This window comes from Pseudophryne corroboree, chromosome 12 (genome assembly GCF_028390025.1).
Source record: "Pseudophryne corroboree isolate aPseCor3 chromosome 12, aPseCor3.hap2, whole genome shotgun sequence".
NCBI classification, from domain to species: Eukaryota; Metazoa; Chordata; class Amphibia; order Anura; family Myobatrachidae; genus Pseudophryne; species Pseudophryne corroboree.
Window position 1 is genome coordinate 121,272,721 of NC_086455.1, and position 20,754 is coordinate 121,293,474.

Below are 20,754 nucleotides of genomic sequence, written 5' to 3' on the forward strand. Positions count from 1 at the left end.
CATCGTTCATCGGTCACCAATATTACCCCATACACAATGGACGATATAAGCCTTAAAAATAAACGATAATGACTTTTATGTTGTTATTGTTTATTTTTAAGGCTGAAATCGCCTAGTGTGCATGGGCCTTAAGATGTAGGAATGATAATACCTGTCTCTCTCTATGCATCATATAGAGTATATCATCGGGTGTGGATCATTAGATCGACAATGTTTAGGTCGACCACACTAGGTCGACAGGGTTGGAAGGTCGACAGGGTTTCTAGGTCGACATGTGCTAGGTCGACATGAGTTTTGTTTGTTTTTGTGTCGTTTTCTTCGTACAGTGACCGGGAACCCCAATTAGTGCACTGTGTCCCCTTGCATGCTTCGGCAAGGTGCCTGCGCGGAGCTTCGCTCGGCACAGATTACCGTTCCAATCGTAGTCCACGTGGATCGTTAAGTATGACAAAGTTCAAAAAAAGAAAAAAAAGTGAAAAACTCATGTCGACCTTTGACCTGTCGACCTAGCACATGTCGACCTAGAAACCCTGTTGACCTTCCAACTCGGTCGACCTAGTGACTGTCGACCTACGGTGGTCGACCTAGACAGTGTCGATCTTCAGACCGGATCCCCATATCATCATATAGATCACCATCATATAGATTTCATTTTAATTATGAAACTAATTGCTGGTGGAACTGGTCACGCAGGATAGTGCTTGTCTAGCGTTCTCCCAGCATTGAGGCGCGCCCCAGAGCCGTGCATGTACAGCTATGTACATGCACAGTACAGTAGCTATGGAAGCAATGCGCACCCCCGCGCCGTGTATGTAAAGCTATGAAAGCAATGCGCGCCCCCGAGCCTCGTATGTCGCTATGGAAGCCCTGCGCGCCGCCCAGCGAGCCGTGTATGTGTATAGCTATGGAAGCACTGCGCGCACCCCTAGCACAGGTACGCTCCAGTCAGGAAGACGCTAGAAAGGGGCGTGGTCTTATTTGAATGACAGCATGCCCTGCCCAATGAGACGCCGTTGCCTGGTCTCTGCTGGTGACGTAGCGCTTATCTCCGCTCCGCCCCGTTCCTCCGGTTTCGGTGCTGTTGGGCCGGTGTTCTTTACGTTGGCTGTCTCTCCTGGGGTTGCATGTAGTGAGGAGTCCCCCGGTTACACTGGGCATAGGAGGGCGTATACAGAGTGTGCGGGGCCGAGCTGGTGCTGATCTTCTCCCCTCCCGCCCAGCCCGGGCCGCCGCCGCTGCTGCCGAGAGACAAGGTGAGAGCCGCAAGGGGAGCGGAACCGTCACCCGGATCGTTCACTGCTTGTAGCAACAATAGGCCGCAGCCTGGGACTTTCCTGGTCTGTAAGCCGGGCGCGTTATATGCGTTGATCACTGTAGCACAGGGCGCGTACATCGTAATCCTAATTATCTCTATTTTCTGGCTTCTTCATCTTCATCTTCAGACCTTAGCAGCACATGAGCATACTGTCCCCTGCACACAGCTCATGGTGCACCCTGAGCACCAGATCGCCGTGCAACATGTGTAGCCAGGGTGTCTGTGCACAGAGCAGTGCTTATTGTCACTGTGTTATCATGCAGATGTGTCTGATCTGACATGGGCTGTTCATGCCAAGCCTCTGCTGCCCCCAGGTAAGGGTCACACCTAAAGTGCCCCAGCATCTACTGGGGCAGATCTGTTGTCTGGGTCATTAAATGCTTTCATACATTAATAATGATCTTAATTATGTATTATCTGGTCAGAAAGTGCTTATTATGTTCACATGTTTAGTTAAACATAGATAATTTGACTGCAGATAAGAACCGCTTGACCCATCTAATCTGCCCTTTTTTATCCTGTAGGTAATTTCAGCCCATTTTGAACCCTCGTTCTTTGTGAGGTTATTGCATGTTTGTGGCTGTAAAGGCTGTGTACACTTAATTATTTTTTGTGTGTATGTGTGCATTATCTAAAGGTCCGTACACATTAGACGATGTCGCTCCGTGAGAGACATCGTCTGTTTCCCCTCCCGGGCCATCTGGTCGGTGGTCGACTGTACACACTGAGCGATGTCATCTCATATCGCTCAGTGACGTCACGTCTCCGCCAGCCCAGCATGCAGGTCGTGGCCGACAGTCCAGATCCTGCATGTATGCGACAGCGACGATCGTTGCCGACCCGCGGGGCCGCGCATCGGTCGTCGCTGGCGGTATACACACTTGCCGATAAAATGAGCGACGTCGCTCAGGGAGGGGGAAAATGAGCGGCGTCGCTCATTTTATCGGCAAGTGTGTATGGGCCTTCAGATAAATAAGTTGTATAGCCGCACCGTAGTAGCTCTTCGGTGTATATTTTTCAGAGCAGAAAAATCTGTGTACGCTGAGTCTTTGTGTATTTCTGGACAGGAGAAATATTTATACTTATATTATTTGGGTCTACAAAAGCTTAATACACTTAATTGTGTATTTGGGTGAGAGGTTATCTGTGTCAGAAAAAGCTTTGCACACTGAGATTCCTAATAAGTGTTTTGTAAGTGCCACCCTTGGTAGCTGTGTTAGATCTTCTGTTTGTTGTGGAAAGTTGTGTTTTTATTTTTGAATACATAATAATACATAACTTTCTTTCCTCAGTACAGCTGCGGGTTTATGAGGCTATTGGGTAGTACTTTCGTACGTGATTGTTTCCTTTCTCCTGACTGTAACGCTGGGTAAACAGTGTAGGTCTGGAATGTAAAGCAGGGTCTCTGTCCAAGCATAGGCCTGTCACATTGCCTGCCAGCAGCCACTTTATCTGTGACCTTCAGTGAGGAGTTAAAAATGGCCCAAGCCATCAGTTACTTTATGTGGGCTGGACTCCTACGTCAACTTACTTTAATGGAAATGATCACTTATTATGTGCGTAAACAAGAGGAGGCATAAAAACAATAGCTACCTATGATGTTGCTCTATGTATGGAAAATGCTGTATATGTTTGATAGTGTTGTTGTTTCCATACGATAAGTGGATCTTGTATCTTGGAAAATGTGTTTTTGTGCTTAAAACGGAGTTAAAAGCAGTCTGCTGTCAGAACGACATGTTTTGGGGTGTACATCGTACCCGCCTTATAGAGCATGCCTGGCTATACTTCAGTATTGTATGATGTGGCACATGTGTTGTCAGAGACTGTTCAGGCCGCTAATTTGTTGAATGCATCTCAACATGTCCATGCATGTGATCATTTGGCTTCTAAAGTAGATATTCTACAATTGTATACAAATTAACTACATTCCCCCGTAAAATGGGTTATGTAACCCGTACCCCCTGACCGTTGTGGTGTTAGGTTCTGCTGTGACATGTCTACTGAGAAATACATTTTTCGTAAATATGTGGTTTGCCTGGTAAGTATGCAGGATGATCTAGTCTTGCTTCATGCGTACTGTAATAGTAGTGTGTAGTTTATTCAGGAAATGAAATACTGTTGTGGTGGTTTACTGGAGGGAAGTGTAGAAGGTTATCTGTGTGGTGGGTTTGTTTAGCAGCTTTCATTGGCCAAAAATAGTAGGTTTTATAGATGGCTTCAAGCTTTTTTTGTTGGGGGGTTTATATAGTATTTTTTTGTAATTGAATTTGTATATTTGCGTAGTGTAAAGTAAAGGGCCCTACACACATAAAGATCCACCGCCAAGCTGCCCGACGGCGGATACGGCCGACGGGCGACCCGGTGGTGGGGGGGCAGTGACGGGGGGAGTGAAGTTTCTTCACTCCCTCCGTCACCCGGTTCCATTGAAGTGCGGGCAAATATGGACGAGATCGTCCGTATTGGCCTGCATGCACAGCTGACGGGAGATCAGCGATGAATGAGTGCGGGGCCGCGCATCGTTCATCGCTGGTGCCTCCACACTCAAAGATATGAACGTTATCTAGTTCAATAATGAACGAGATCGTTCATATCTTTGAGGAATATCGGCCAGTGTGTAGGGCCTATAAGTCTCTCTAATCTGTAATGCACCTGAGAAACCTAATTGAATGGTTGTCCATATAAAGCCTTTTCAAACTTGCAATGCCAATATTTTCTAAATATCCAACCCAGTGGTTCCCAAACGTCCTTAAATCAGGGAGCTCTAGAGCTTCAGCATTTTTTTCATGGCACACCATAGCCATAAATTTGATAAATTTAGAAAGAATCAAATTAAGCAACCTGTGTAATCCTTAGGGTCAGTGGAGGACAGGGTTGTGCTTCTGTTTTCCACATATTTTATGGTTGGAAGCCACCAGCACTGGTTTTGCTCATGAAATTGACCATAAATAATGATTTGCTCCTGGGCCTTCTGCAAGTGCCATGACACCCCAGGGTACCATGGCACCCAATTTAGGATTCAGTGTCCCTACCTATAATCGTTTTCTGCTTTAGTCTGTCTTGTTTATTCTTTTTTTTCTTGTTCTTGTAATCAACCTATGTCAGAATAACTACGTTTGTCCATGATTTGGTTTAGTCTGACTCAACACATAGTGGGTTCCGTATATTCACACGCATGTATTGGGCAAAACTTATGACAACTGGTCAGTCTGTGTTACAGAATTGTAAATACAGTATTGAAACCTAATTTGAAGGCATTCGTGGCTGAGAAGTGTTTATCAGTTAGGTGTGTACAAGTCCTAACAAGGAAGGCCAAAGAAAGACCTTAAATATGGTAACTATGAAAGCATCTGAAATAGTAGTGTATTCACCATCTTACACAGTCACAATTTATTGATCCTTCTACTTTACTCCCTTTGGCTTGGTTCCGGTATGAATGGTCGACCATGTTATGGTCGACAGTCATTAGGTCGACCACTATTGGTCGACATTGACATGGTCGACATGGACACATGGTCGACACATGAAAATGGTCGACATATGAAAAGGTCGACATGAGTTTTTTAACTTTTTTTGTTGTCGTTTTTTGCGTAAAGTGACTGGGAACCCCAATTAGTGCACCGCGTCCCCTCGCATGGCTCGCTTCGCTCGCCATGCTTCGGGCATGGTGCCTTCGCTTCGCTCGGCACACTTTACCGTTCCAATCGAAGTCCATGTGGATCGTAAAGTATGGAAAAGTTCCCCAAAAGAAAAAAAAGTTAAACTCATGTCGACCCTTTCATGTGTCGACCATGTGTCATGTCGACCAATAGTGGTCGACCTAATGACTGTCGACCATACCATGGTCGACCATGTGAACGGATACCCTTTGGCTTGCAAGTCTGGCACAATAATTCAGACCTGCCCTTGGTAAATCTGTGTAGCCAGTGGGTACTGTACCTGAATAAAGTCAGGTGCCACAATATTTACTGCACATCTGTAGCAATTTACCGTCGGCGGCTTTGATGGTACAGATTATAGTTGTTTTTTGTCTAAACCATGACCTTACTATTGAATAGTAAACTTTACAGGCAGACTTATCGTAACTCAATAGAAACAAGTGGAATAACAAGATTACGGTATGTATCCATCCCTTAATGCAGTTATTACTGTAATATTGCACTATTACAAAGGATATATCCCAAATATAGGTGTAGAATACCTTGTAGTTTATAATCTTTATTTTCAGCATGCAAATAAAACATTTCGTAGGTTAAAGCTTTCACCATGGTCTGCAGTAATAAAATTTCTGATGTTTGACCTATAATCTGACAAGATTGCTTAGATTTTAAGCATGATCTCTCCGTGTGTACCTCCCACAGTGGTAGCGATGCGCAGCCCCGCGCATCGCTGGTGCTAGATTGGCCTACACGCAGGCTCAATCTAGCAGGTCGCTCATTTCACCTGCTGGGTGAAATGAGCGTCCTCCCCCCGCACGCTCAGCACACATCGCGCTGGGCTGTGGGGGGAGGAAAGAGATGTATGCTGAGCGGTTCGCTCAGCACACATTTCTCCCCACTTCTGCCCGTAAATACGGGCCTTTACATACCTTTGCATAATCAAATATTATTCCAGTTTGTCTTGCCATTTCCTTTTTAGAAGGCAATGAAATAGCTGTTAAATTACTAGAGACCTTTGTTTCTTCTTGTTTTTAATATTAAATGCTTGAAAATGTACGTCCTTATTGGCTGCTGTGAACACGGCATTGTCAGATGATTTATTAAGCTGGTATTTTGGCATTTTGTTTGTACAACATCTGCACGTTGCGAGTAGATCAGGATGTAAATATTGGCTTTGTGTTTATTGTTAAATGTATCACCTCTGCTGTTTTGAAGTATCCTCCTTTGCTGGAGTACATTGAATCCCATTGAAGAACAAAACCTCACACCTTCTACTAATTCGCTGTTGTTTTCTGGGCTCATTTAATGTGCTTGAGAGTGGATAACACGCAGGAGAATGAAAGTGTGGTTTAGGTGATGTGTTATCCATAAGTGTTTGTGTTCTACTTCTGCCACAGTAATGTATTGTGCTAGAATCGTGTGCATTAAAGTATGAGAAGAGCAAGTACGATCAACGCAACCATTTGGCCTTTTTTTTTTTGCTCCTTTTAAACATAGAAACATAGAATTTGACGGCAGATAAGAACCACTTGGCCCATCTAGTCTGCCCATTTTTTTTATCCTTTAGGTAATCGCAACCCTTTTTGAACCTTAATTCTTTGTAAGGATATTCATATACCTATCCCAAGCATGTTTAAATTGCTCTACTTTTCATGCATTAATGTATAAAAGTACATTGTGGTCTGCATGAACCTTGAACCGATCTGTCAGAAAGCCATTGAAGGGTAACAGCCAAACCCTATTCTGCTGCCCCAGGTTTATGCAGCTACTCTAAATTCTTTCACATATGTGTCACAAAGCAGAGAATAATGCTGAAGAGGATTCTTCATCGCGTGACCCTGTCTGCGTCACACAGTGAAGGAACATCTAATCGGTGGACAGCCATTCTTTCTGGACCCCACAGTAAGGTGTGGGTGGTTTGCGTCCCCTCAATATTAGATGGATTATAATTTATAATTTTTCATTATAATTTTGATCAAAATTTCCAGCTGTCCAATAAAAGTTCTTTGTGAGCTAGCAGTAATTAAAGTCAACGGTTTGTAACTTGCAGCATTCTCCGCAGTGGCTGGGAAAGGGAAGAACAGGATCATAGGCAAACGCAGGGGGGTTTCCGGTTGCCTGGAAACCCCCCTCCTCTTGGCAAGTGGCTCAAATTAGGACAATAGCAATGTTATATAATACGATTAGTAGAGCTGCTGCCACATCATGCAGTGTAAGGGACAGAGCAGAGCTGTTGCACATGCCCTGTCTGTGCATGTGGTTCTCAGTCCTCAATCAGTGCAATGGACCGGAGAGCTTCTACCAGGAAGAAGAGACATGAGCCTAATCCTGAGGTGGGAGAATATGTGCTTAGAAAGTGCAGTACTGGTTCTGTTATATTTGTGTATTGATTACAGTATGTTTAACCTTTTCCTGACCACTAATACCCCTTTCACATCGCACAAATAACCCGGTATCGACACGGCATATTGCTGTGTCGAAACGGGTCAGTGTGCGATGTGAAAGCACCTTGGCCGAATTAGCGGGTCGCCTGACCTGGTAATTCAACCCGGTTAAAAAGAAGGGTTATTACCGGGTTGAATACTGGGTCAGGTGCAGTGTGAATGGGAGCCGTTTCGATGCGACACGGCTCCCATTCACAGTATAGGGAGAGGCGGCGCAGGATATGAGCTTATCTCCCAGCGCCGCCTCCACCCCCGCCCCTGCTGCTGCTGCGCCCCCAGTTGCTATGGCAACCGACCCGGTATATTTCCGGGTCGGAAAGCCAGCAGAGGAGAGCAAATGCCGGATCCCACCCGGTAAGGACACGTTTCTCTTACCGGGTAGGATCCGGCATTTGCGATCTGAAAGCAGCATTATTTAAATGTGTGATACAGCCAATACTATAGGCAATCTATAGTGTTAAATATTAATACGGTATTACATGTTCCGCAGAGGTGGAGATTGTGGATTGCATTTGGAAACCGCCCTCTAGAAATCCTGCGTTTGCCACTGAGGATATACATAAACCAGGGGCGCAGTCCTAAAAAGTACATTATAGGGAAGGTTCTGCTCTGGAGAGTTTCCAAATCCATATTGGCAGTTGGGCTAGCACTCTTATTGAGGTCTCAGCAGGTTATACGGGTAATATGATTTAGGCTTCCTGTCAACGCTGGAATTGAAAAAGAATAGGAGTGGAAAGTATAAGATCTGTGTTTTTACAGTTGCAGACTTCTAAAATGTATTTGCTCTTGTAAGTGAATCCTTTACCTTACGTGTTTACTTTAAGAAGCAAACTATATGCTTTGTGTACCTTTGTCTTTACTGGATGTATCCTTTGCTTAAAATCACAGATTTTTTTTTCCAGGTTATGATAACTAAAATGCTTTCTAGAACAGTATATAATAATACTTGAGCTTGACTTTGTTCCTTTACGTTGCTCTCCTACACAAAATGATACTGTGCCGGAGGAAATTGGCTGTCACCAGAAAGCACTGATATCCTAATCTGATAATTGGCAGGTAAAGTGGCCACCTTTGTTTTTCTGTAGCTGTCCAGGTGTGAGCCCCAAGCACCAAAACACATACTGACAGAAAATATGGGGAGTGGTAACGTTACCGTCACTGGATTTCTAGGAGGGTCCACCTTCAGATTAATGTCAGTCTGTATTTCCCAACACTAAACAATGACGTGCAATTCCTGGAGACGGCGAACAATGAATACAATATGTCATTGGCTCCTCTCATTTGCTTGTTTACATCTTCACGTTATAAAAAAGTGTCGTGGCCCGTCTCCCAGGTAATCTTTAGGGCACATTATTTTTACTTTCTGGAAAAGTGTATTGCTTTAATAGAGTTTATAACTTATGGAGCAAAGAGTAGGGATAACACGTGGCAGTGTTACATTGGCAGCGGTAGAATTGCACATGAATAAATTAAAGCTTTTTGTCTTTAAGTCACGCTGAAGGAGAGATCTGGGTCACTGGTTCTTTACTTAGGCATCATTAATATTAGACTGGAACTGCACCTATGAAAAGAAAGTTATATAACTGAGTAATTAGAATTGTACTAGATAAATCCCTAAAACAGTGTGGTGCAAAATAATCCAGTGGTGGCCATAGAGAATAAACTATACTGGCACATGCAGTAGAGAATTCGGTCAGAGTCCTCGCTGGTGGTGCGAGTTCTCATTCTATATAGGATGGTTATTGTGGAACAGTCATAGGGGGTCATTCCGAGTTGTTCGCTCGTTATTTTTTTCCCCGCAACGGAGCGATTAGTCGCTAATGCGCATGCGCAATGTCCGCAGTGCGACTGCGCCAAGTAAATTTGCTATGCAGTTTGGTATTTTAATCACGGCATTACGAGTTTTTTTTTCTTCGTTCTGGTGATCGTAATGTGATTGACAGGAAGTGGGTGTTTCTGGGCGGAAACAGGCCGTTTTATGGGAGTGTTTGAAAAAACGCTACCATTTCTGGGGAAAACGCGGGAGTGGCTGGAGAAACGGAGGAGTGTCTGAGCAAACGCTGGGTGTGTTTGTGACGTCAAACCAGGAACGACAAGCACTGGAAGAGTAAGTCTCGAGCTACTCAGAAACTGCACAGAGAAGTCTTTTCGCAATATTGCTAATCTTTCGTTCGCAATTTTGATAAGCTAAGATTCACTCCCAGTAGGCGGCGGCTTAGCGTGTGCAATGCTGCTAAAAGCAGCTTGCGAGCGAACAACTCGGAATGAGGGCCATAGGTCCATATTCAATTAACAGCTGGACTTGCCGCGCTACGGCAGGACTGCTTTGAGCTATTCAATAACTGCAGCTACTTCATGGCTGCCTAATCTGGCACTTTCATATTTAGAAAACAACTTGTGGAGCTATTCTTTACGTGGTCTATTGTTACTCTTCATACTTCCCCACTGCTTATCTTGTATATTGTAACCTATTCAGTGCACTCAAAATGGCAGCCTCGTCTTTTACTTTAGTAGAATTATCAATCCATGGATGTAATGATTCTGTCAGTCTGTTGTACCCCACTCTCTTATTCTACGTATCCCCAATTATTTTACATATCCATGTTCCACCGACTATATGGTGTCCCCGCTAGGATGCAGACAGGGGTAGCGTTCGCATGCTCAAAAAGGGGGTCAGGCAGGGGGCAGTAGTTACATTTTATTGTTAATATGCGTGACTTATGGTATAACAGAATGTAGAGGATTTATATATTTATTTATACCTGCTCTCCTAATTATTTTTACAATACGATTGTTGTACTGTACACTTATAAGACCCTAAACCAGGGATGTCTAAACTGTGGCCCTCCAGCTGTTGTGAAACTACATATCCCAGCATGCCCTGACACAGTTTTGCTATCAGAGAATGCTAAAGCTGTGTCAGGGCATGCTGGGATGTGTAGTTTCTCAACAGCTGGAGGGCCGCAGTTTGGACATGCCTGCAAAACTTATGATTGGCACAAACAAAAAACTGAATGTTACCCAAACTATACTTAAATCCGTTTTGCCATGTGACTTGCGTTACATTTCTGTCCCCAGTTAAAGGGCTCTGATACAAATGACTCAAAGCTGTAGAATCCATGTGAATTAGTTAGTGTAGGCCTGTGGATCTTCCTGATTAACTGTGAAGGTGTATAACCTATCTCATCTGGCGATGATGGCCATATACATTATGTGGAAATTAGCCATTTTTGCATCCACTTCAATGTTTACACAGGCGGCAAGTCGATACCAGATTAATATATTGATTTTCAATTGTCACACAATATACTACGATCTTTTAGCAGCATACATATAGTAAAATGATAGCGGTTATGTGAAATGTCATTTTCATGTATCATGTCCTATATTTCGTAGAATGGGTGAGATTCAAATGATATATCACGCCCAATTTTCTTTCTAAAATGATCTCTGTTATCGTGCATATTGTGCCCATCAGGTTTACTGTGTAAAGGGTTAGGTGCCTCACTACTGCGGGGTAGCGAGCTGATATAATGATACAACGTCCCTGAGGGCCGAAACAGAACAAGTGTGGAAAGGGGTGAAAAGAATTGAATCTCCCCCAATGACCCTTCAGCATACCCAGTTTAAAATCACTTTCAATTTTATCTCTACATATAGCTGAGAGCATTTGTAATTCATTAAATAGAATAATAATTTACAATCTCCCTTCCCTTGCTCTTGTGTTCCTCCAGAGCTGTATTGTCTGTATACAGTCTCCTGCCAAGACAGTCCTCTTCCATATGGGCATTGTCCTAGGACAACCCAGGGGGCCTGCTGCTGGTATAGAGCAGCTTTGTGCTCCTATATGCGATGTAGACGTGCTGTGTTTGTATAAATGCATTAATGAGTAATGTGTATCACATTGCTGGTTATAGTATATACAGTAGATCATTTAACTTTATGAGGGCTTTCTGCATAGGGTCAGATGTTCCAATGGATCTCAGGCACTGCTTGCCACACCTAAATCCGATTACACAATGCACATTCATCTCATTCCTGCACACACTTCTATGGCTCTAGTTACAGATAGCAAGTATTGTCACCACACCCTCCTGCTGTATTGTTATACTAGTATTTCCAAGTTGATGTTGCTCTGCACATTTAATTGAGACTGGCCTTGGAAAATGAATAAGGTTGGTTATCACTTCTGGTGTGAATAGAAAACAGTAAAACTGCGTATCTGATTATAAATACCTAAACACTCGGGTAGATGTATGAAGTGCGGAGAAGCTGCTACGTATAATTTTATAGGCAAGCACTTGATAAATGTTACCTCAATGCTGATTGGTTGCCACAGGCAACTTCTCCACTGGCTCACTTCTCCACTCTCTTCCCTGCTTCATTCATCTCCCTGAGTGTTTGACCTGTCCTGCACTGTAGCCTGCAAAGGGTGCGTTGTATTATTACCAGTCTGTATAGGACTGTAGCCTACGAGAGAGCTGAAAACTGGGCATCTCTCCCTGACATTGTACAGTGTGTGAATATGAACAACTGTAATTTTGTTTCCAGCTCCCTGACAATAGGGAGAGATGAGTTGTCTTATGTGGTGGACTGAATCCTTTCTAGCAGCTGTGGGTGTGCAATGTTTGTGGCAGCTGATTGGGCGGCCTCTGTTCCTGCTCAGTCAGCTGCATTATTCAGTATATACAACTTGAACTGGGTTTTAAATTTCCTGTCTACCCATCAATCTGCTCTCCTCTGCAAGTTACCATTACGGGTGTGCGTGCTTGGAGCATAACAAGGGTAATGGCCCCTGGGACGTTTCACCATCAAACATCATAGGCTGGAACTTGGCAACAGGTTGTCACCAAAAGTGTGTAAAGCCCCATACGCACTAGACTGGAAAGTAAGGGCCAATCTGAGTGAGATCTTTTACAATCTCGTCCAGTGTGTACACTTAATGTCGTTAACGACACCTCCCTCATCTGAACATGTACAGACGAGGGAGGTTCTCGTTAACGACAGCTGCAGCATGGGTGTCGTACCCCCCTTGCTGTCGCTCCCTTCCCAGCTGGCATCGGCAAGTGTGTATGCCACCGCCAATATCGTCAGTGAATCGGCTTAACCCCTTTATAAAAGTGACTATACAATTTACGCAATACTCCACATTTACACTCTGGACTTGGCATAAAAAGCTGGGTACGCAGGTATCTGTTTGATTCAGAAGTGCTATCCCTTAATCTAAAATTAAACATTGATCAGAAACATTATTTTTCTCCTGAAAGATACTATACCCTGTGGAGAGCGTAGACTATGAAGGACAGCTGTCGGATTGTTCCACTGTAGCAAGAACAGAACTCTCTGTTGTCCCAATATTCACTTTGCAGCTCCCTCGCTGCTCTTGTCTCAGCTCTTCCATTTTCCCACTAGAATGTAATCTCTCGTAAGCAGGGCCCTCCCTAACCTTTCCTTTCATGCAGAGGTGGCACTAGGGGGACGAGGACCGCACCTGGGTATCAGCCTTCCAATGACTCCAAAATGCCAGATCCGCCTCAGTGACCAGGAGCCGGGTGCTGCGCTGTGACATTATCATGCAGCACCCGGCTCCTGTCGCTGATGAGGAGGCGGCAGTGCAGGCAGAGTCTCTGGGAATGCTGGGCATACCACTGTAGTGATATAGGTGGGGGCTTCTCGTGAGGTCATGGACCCTTTTTGGACGCACTCGAAAAAGGCAGGCAGGGGAAGCTATTGGTCACACTGGGTTTCAGTGACCCTGGTGCTGCTGCTTTTATGTCTGCACTTATTGGACCTGATGCATTTGTGGACAGAAAACTAGTGCATCTGCGTGGAAAACTCCTCCCTTCCTCCTCAACCTGTCCCTTGGACTTCCTCCCGTCCTCTCCGCTCCCTCTCCCCCACAGCCTGCTCCCACTTTGCTCACATCTTCAACCCATCACTCTTTACCGGCATCTTTCCCTCACCATTCACACATGCTCTGGTTTCACCTATTCTAAAAAAAAAAAAAAACAACAACCTCGACCCTTCATCATCCACTAGGGACCACTTCTATCTGCTTATCCTTCTGGACCTCTCTGCTTCCTTCAACACCATGGATCATCCTCTCCTCCTCCACACACTCCAAAACATTGGCCTCTCTAGCACTGTCCTTGACTAGTTTACCTCTTACCTCACTAACCGCTCCTTCACGGTGTCTGCCTCCGGCACCTCCTCACATCCTTCCTGCTGGTGTGCCTCTGGGTTCTCTCCTCTGCCCTCTTCTTTTCTCCCTGTACACCTCTTCCCTGGGTGCGCTCATCAACTCCTTTGGCCTTCAATGCCACCTCTATGCTGATGACGCACATCTCTACCTCTCCTCTCCTGATCTGTCCCCCTCTGTCCGCTCTCCGGTTTCCAGCTGCTTCCCGCGATCTCCTTCTGGATGTCTGAGCGCTCTATGAAGCTCAACATGGACAAAACTGAACTCCTCTTTCCCCCAGCCAGAGTAACACCCCCTACCAATATCTTTCACTGTTGACAAGACCATCATCTCCCCTGTTCCCCAACTCCGCTGCTTGGGCTCACTCGTGACTTCTCCTTTGCACCCCACATCTAAGTTCTGGCGCAATCCTCTTTGTTCCAGCTACGCAACATTGCTCGCATCAGGCCATTTCTTTCCCGGAGTGCAGCTAAACTTATCATCCACTCACTGGTTATCTCGCAGCTCGACTACTGCAACATTCTCTTTACTGGCCCCACTCGCTCCCATCTTGCTCTCCTCCAATCTGTCATTAACTCTGCAGCTAGGCTTATCTTCTCTTGCCCCTCCACTTCTGCCACACCCCTTCGACAAAATCTACACTGGCTCCCGTTCCCCTACAGAATCCTCTTCAAACTCCTCATCCTCACATACAAGGCCATCTGTAATTCCACTGCTCCCTACATCTCCAAGCTCCTTTACCTTCATACTCCCTCCCGCCCACTACGGTCGTCCAATGACAGTCACCTCCCCTCTACCCTGGTCACTGCTTCCCATGTTCAAGATTTTGCCTGTGCTGCACCCCTTCAGGGGAACACGCGCCCCCCCCTACATTAGACACTCCCCGACATTGCAAAGCTTTAAACAGGCACTGAAAACCCACCTATTTATCAAAGCGTACCCTTCCGATGCATAACCTTGTCCTGAGGCTGCTCCTTCATCCCCCTGCCTCATGCTTTGACAATCTTTGCTTTGCTTACATCCTGCCATCAGGCTACCTCCCGCTTGCTTGCACCTCATGTCATGTCTGTCGCCTCTTCCCACTAGATTGTTAGCTCCTCAGAGCAGGTCCCTTTTCTCGACACATTCACTCACAGCTCTCTCCTACTCAGCGACCATGTTTACCCGCGTTTTCTCCTGCTGGTAAAGGCTCATCTCTATCTATGGCCGCCAGCCCCTAGTAGTACGCTGATTACTCCCTCGCTACTTACATCTAAGCTGTATTATGTATTGAGAATTGTGGCGCTCTTTGTTACATGTACTCTATTTTTGTTATTTATTTACTGTAATGTTAAGGATTTGTCTCCCTGTGCTGTCCTTTGTACGGTGCTGCGAAACACTTGTGGCACCTTATAAAAAAATGTAATGATAATGGAAGAAAATTGCTTATATAATACCATTTGTGTAGTTAACTGCATCTTTTGGTGCATTTGCCAGCTGTGACTAGTCATTAGTGGGCATTAGCCCCATCCTTATACTCTGTGCCCAAGAGTTCTGGAAACAGGTGTACAAGTGAAACACAGAAAATTAGAATATTGTGCAAAAGTTCATTTATTTCAGTAATTCAACTTAAAAGGTGAAATGAATCTATTATATAGACTCATTACATGCAAAGTGAGATATGCCTCAGTGCGGCGTGACATGGATTCTATCAGCCTGTGGCACTGCTGAGGTGATCTGGAAGACCACGATGCTTCAATAGCGGCCTTCAGCTCTTGTGCATTGTTCGGTCTCATGTCTCGCATCTTTCCCTTGGCAGTATCTACCTCGCCAGTCTTTTATGGTTCTGGTATGAATGGTCATTAGGTCGACCACTATTGGTTGACATGTTCGGCATGGACAAATGGTCGACACATGAAAAGGTCGACCTGGATTTTTTAACTGTTTTTGGTGTCATTTTTTCCGTAACATGACCAGGGACCCCAATTAATGTACTGCGTCTCCTTGCAGCTGTTGGCAAGGTGCCTCGCTTCGCTAATGCTGCACTCTGCACAGGATACTATTCCCAATCGTAGTCCACGTGGATGGTAAAGTATGAAGAAGTCATAAAATCTATTAAAAAAAATAAAAGGCATGTCGACCTTCCACTTGTCGACAATGTCGACCAGTAGTAGTCGACCTAATGTGTCGACCTTCTGGACGGATACCCTCCTTTATGGCTGCTCTGTCTTCCCCACTGTCTGCTGCAGCAGAGCCTTACAATAACAGGTAGGAGGAGGTTTATCACACTTGTCTGTCAGTAAACACATTTACATCAGATGATTTTGAATAAATACTTTCTACATAATGCTATTTGTCCCCCCCCCCCCATTTTTCCATCTACATTTGATTGTATTAGATATATTGTCCATATGTGCTTTTATTTTTGTTGACGACAAATTGATAAGAATATAAATGTAACTGTAATGTGTTTGGTTAGTGTAAGCGTTGTGTAGGTGACCTTATAGAGTCTGGGAATAATGTCCGTGTAGTGTAGGCTTTACATAGTACAGGCACTACATAGCTTCGTTATCTGTCCTTATACAGGGGGTCCGCGGCTACACACTAGTGCACACTGCTGGGGGGAGGGCTCACTGCTAGTACCCAGCAGGGGCAGGATTCATCCTTTTACCTTTTAATGTGGAGAGCAGATTTACTACATAGTTATATTTTGTGTTTTGTGGTGTGTGCTGCATACTTTACAATGTGACCTACATAAATAGGTGTGTGTGATATGTCGGCATCAAATTGTTGACAGTGACCATGTTGACATTCATCATGTAGACTGTGATATGTTCCACTGTTGATATATCGTCATGGTGGCTCCTGACTGCTGGACCCGTCTACCCCCCTAAACCCCACCACTCCCCCGTGGTGCCTATTTTTATTTATTTATTTTCTTTACACGGATGCGGCCCTTTCAGACAGGTGGCTGGACCTGGGTTATTGCTGAGTTGCCGACATCACTGCGCACAGGTGCAGCATCAGCGCTCGAAGATAAGATCATCCTCCAGGCTCCGGCTCTTCCTATGTTGTAAACATGTCCCGGGCTGGATCGCACCGGGGTAACCCGTGTACATTGAGCCTTACCCGGTCCTTCCTGGGAAAAATCCTGCTCGCTACCCAGGTTGAGCGGTTTCCATTGACAAAACTACTGGGTTCCCGTGCAATAACCTGGGTTTTCTTGTCCGTGGAAAAGGGGTATTATATTCTGCTGTCGCATATTATACGTTCTGTGTAAATGAATAACCGATTAAACATACGTGCTCTGCAGTCAACAGGCATGTAAACACTTTTAAGGGAACTATGTCCAATTATAATGTTAACCTGAAATATGTATAATTTTTTTTTTTATTTTTTTTTTTACATCCATTAGTCATTTTTTCCTATATCCTATTAGCAGATTCTGAGATTGTTTAATGTGGTTTACACCCATTTTATTTGGCCGAATGTTCTACCGCCATAAAAATAAAGTTGATTGTTCTCCTCGCAGTGTGTATGTTCTTTGGCAGAGTGTGTAAGTGATAATATAACATGCACATTGTCTGCGGCAGATTATACATGTTAGTACTGTGTTTGTGGGTCATTTATTGTAGCGGGAGGGCAGATGAAAGCTAACGAGTGACCTGTACAATGCAACAGTAAATCATTACACGTACAGAACATTTGGCAGATGTTATGGTTTGTGTATCAATTATATTGTTAATGACCTATTTAAAATGCATTTGGCAATTAAATAAGTGACGAGTGAGGTCCCTTTCACTTCTGTTTGCCCTGTATGATGACGTATAATGTGTTTGGTATCTTTTTATACTTTAACGTGTAATTGAAATGAGTCTCTTTTTGCCCAGCAAAGCAGAGTTTTGTCTGGTTAGTGAAGTTTGGTTGTGGTTCTTCATTGCTAATGTTGCTGCAATGTTTGGCCCAATTCAGACCTGATCGCAGCAGCAAATTTGTTCGCTAATGGGCAAAACCATGTGCACTGCAGAGGGGGCAGATATAACATGTATTAGAGAGAGTTAGGTTTGGGTGGGATGTGTTCAAACTGAAATCTAAATTGCAGTGTAAAAGTAAAGCAGCCAGTATTTACCATGCACAGAAACAATGTAACCCACCCAAATCTAACGCTCTCTGCACATGTTATATCTGCCACACCTGCAGTACACATGGTTTTGCCCAAAACCTAACAAATATGCTGCTGCGATCAGGTCTTAATTAGGCCCATTGTCATTGGTATCTGCAAACTGAGTAAGGGTAATGGTTGGCGTGCCAGAAAAGACCTGCTGCTGATCAGTAAAGTGGTGCAGTTATAGGACCAGAAAAGACCTGCTGCTGATCAGTAAAGTGGTGCAGTTATAGGACCTGAAAAGACCTGATGCTGATCAGTAAAGTGGTGCAGTTATAGGACCAGAAAAGACCTGCTGCTGATCAGTAAAGTGGTGCAGTTATAGGACCACATTGCTTAGAACAACACTGAGACAATACAGATCTTCTGCAACCTGTTTCATTTGCATATTTTCTCTCTATATTTCAGACTGGGCACAAATGCTCCATGCGAGTTGCTGATCAGCACTGCCCTATGTGTCAGTAGCAATATTCTGCCAGTACAGTAAACCTGTCCATAAACACATTAAGCCCTGTGTACTTGCTGTTATATAAATTTCAAAGTGACCATTGGCGTTAATGGCTTTTTGCTTTTAATTTTTATGGTATTTCCATCTTGTTCTGGTTCACTTTCCTGCTACCCTCATGGGCCATTCAGGGGCAGATTTATCACCATCTGCATCTAGGGATACGGATGTGAGGTGATAAAATCAACCCAATTTGCAATGCGATTATTGATTTACATCGCATGCATGTATCAATAATCGCATGCAGGGACAGAGCTTGCGAGAAAGCTCTGTACCTGTGAAGCCCTCCACAGCTTTATCGGTGTAGTTTTCATAGAAAATACCACAACTATGTGCTGGGTATTTGCCGCCGCCCGACATTCCCAATGCTACCACTGCAGCCAGCACCCGTCACAACGACACACTCCGCGACCCCTACTCCCACACTCCCTGCCTGCCTGCTCATACTTACCAGGCAGGGATCGGTGATCAGGGTTTCTGGATGGCCGTAGTCCTTTTTAAATCGCCATTTTCTTTTTTCTTTTTTTTTCTTTTTTAAATCACTGACCAACATTGCCGAAATCTTGCCTGAAACTCGCTGGCTATTACATTTGGGTCTTGGATGGGAAAGATACGTTTAGTTTACTGATTTAGTTAATGCTGGTGAGGGATTATGGGTTGGGTATTAAACAAGTCTGCTGATGTGCCTTAATTTAGCCACAGTCTCCTCTGCCATCTCTTGTCATTATATGGCTACAAGCAGCTCTGTCTCATTGGTGTCTACAGATAGATCACTGTCTTATTGTCTAGAAAGTGGTATGGCAGCCCCCAGTAGTGTTTCTAAATGGGAATATACAGAGAAGTATGGTTATAGAACTCTATAGACAAAAGGGTCATTCCATGGTAACAAACGTTACATTTTGAAATATATTTCATGTGAAATATATTTTTTTGAGCATGTGTTTTGAATATTTTGTGCAAAGTAATACCCCTTTCACATCGCACAAATAACCCGGTATCGACACGGCATATTGCCGTGTCAAAACGGGTCAGTGTGTGATGTGAAAGCTCCTTTGCTGAATTAGCGGTTCGCCTGACCCGGTAATTCAACCCGGTACAAAAGAAGGGTTATTACCGGGTTGAATACCGGGTCAGGTGTAGTGTGAATGGGAGCCGTTCCGATGCGACACAGTTCCCACTCACAGCATAGGGAGAGGCGGTGCAGGATATGAGCTCATCTCCCAGCGCCGCCTCCACCCCCGCCCCTGCTGCTGCTGTGCCGCCCCCCCCCCCCCCCCCCCTCCCCTGCTGCTATGGCAACCAACCCGGTATATTGCCGGGTCGGAAAGCCAGCAAAGGAGCGCAAATGCCGGATCCAACCCGGTAAGGACACGTTTCTCTTACCGGGTGGGATCCGGCATTTGCGATCTGAAAGCAGCGTAAATGTTTATGTGGTGCATGATATGCTTTCATTTTGATGCAAAGCTTGTCATGAAAACTGGTAACAAACGTTACATAAAAAGACCATTTTCATTGAATGACCCAAAAGCGTATTCTTTTTTTCGTTTATACCTTTCCTTTAAAACCTTTAAGTCTGTTTTATATAGATGTATGTAAATTTATTCAGGGGTGTTTTAATTGAAATCCTCTATTGATTGCACTTTAGACTGTGAGGCTGGTACATCAGTTATTAATCTGCAATTATTCTTCATTATGTAACAAGTTTTGGCTTGCTCTGTGTTGAACTCTCCAGGTTGTTACATCCAGTGCATACAATTAGCATAGCTATTAAACTCACTTTTCTGGCCATCTGTTTCTAGCCTGATTCCTTTTGTAACTTTTTTTTTTTTTTTTTGCACTTGGTCGAATTACAAAATATTGAACGCTAAGTCCAGACCGTACAGGCACCAGGCGTCGGGTAAGTACTTGTGCAGCTGCTCTTTAGGACAACCTAATATAATGCTCTGGAAATAGGACATGTTACTAATTCTGTCTAGACTGTGTGACCTTTTAAATGAGCATGTTTTAGGCCTTGTGTACTCGGGCATTAATGTAATTTGGTACATAGTACACTATAGTGAAGGGAAGCTTTGAGACATGAATAATGTTGTATCGAATGCTTTCATAAAAGCAAAGACAAGGGACGTGGAAGGGAGGTTACACTTGTGATGTATCTGGATGATATTCAGAGCCTAGGTAGACGGTCAGTAGGCCGACACAATGTGGTCGATAGGTACAAAAGGTTGACAGTGCTTATGGTCGACACTTTTTTGGGGTTTTCATATGTTTTACCAACATTTATCGCTGGGGGGGGGTCTAAGGGGCCACCTGTACAGGACCCCAAGAATCATAGGGTCCCCAAGGCTTTGCCACTTAGTGCCTGGCAGGGATTGGAGCCATCTTGTCTACATAGGGCAGTGAGCTCTGTGACGGGAGCCTCTTACACATACTGTCTGTGCCCGCTCTTACGGCTCCAGCGCTGTTGCAGGCAGTTGCGGGACATGGCTGCAGC

The 20,754-nt window shown here is 44.5% G+C and overlaps 1 protein-coding gene across 1 annotated transcript in view; it reads left to right on the forward strand.

The window, feature by feature from the left end:
- Window positions 1-1,043: 1,043 nt before the first annotated feature.
- The window catches only part of FBXO34 (F-box protein 34), a 41,779-nt gene continuing 22,068 nt past the window's right edge, over window positions 1,044-20,754 (forward strand). Inside the window, exon 1 of the mRNA XM_063947951.1 lies at window positions 1,044-1,253. The gene's annotated coding sequence lies outside the window, so the exon portion shown is untranslated. The remainder of the gene's footprint in view (window positions 1,254-20,754) is intronic.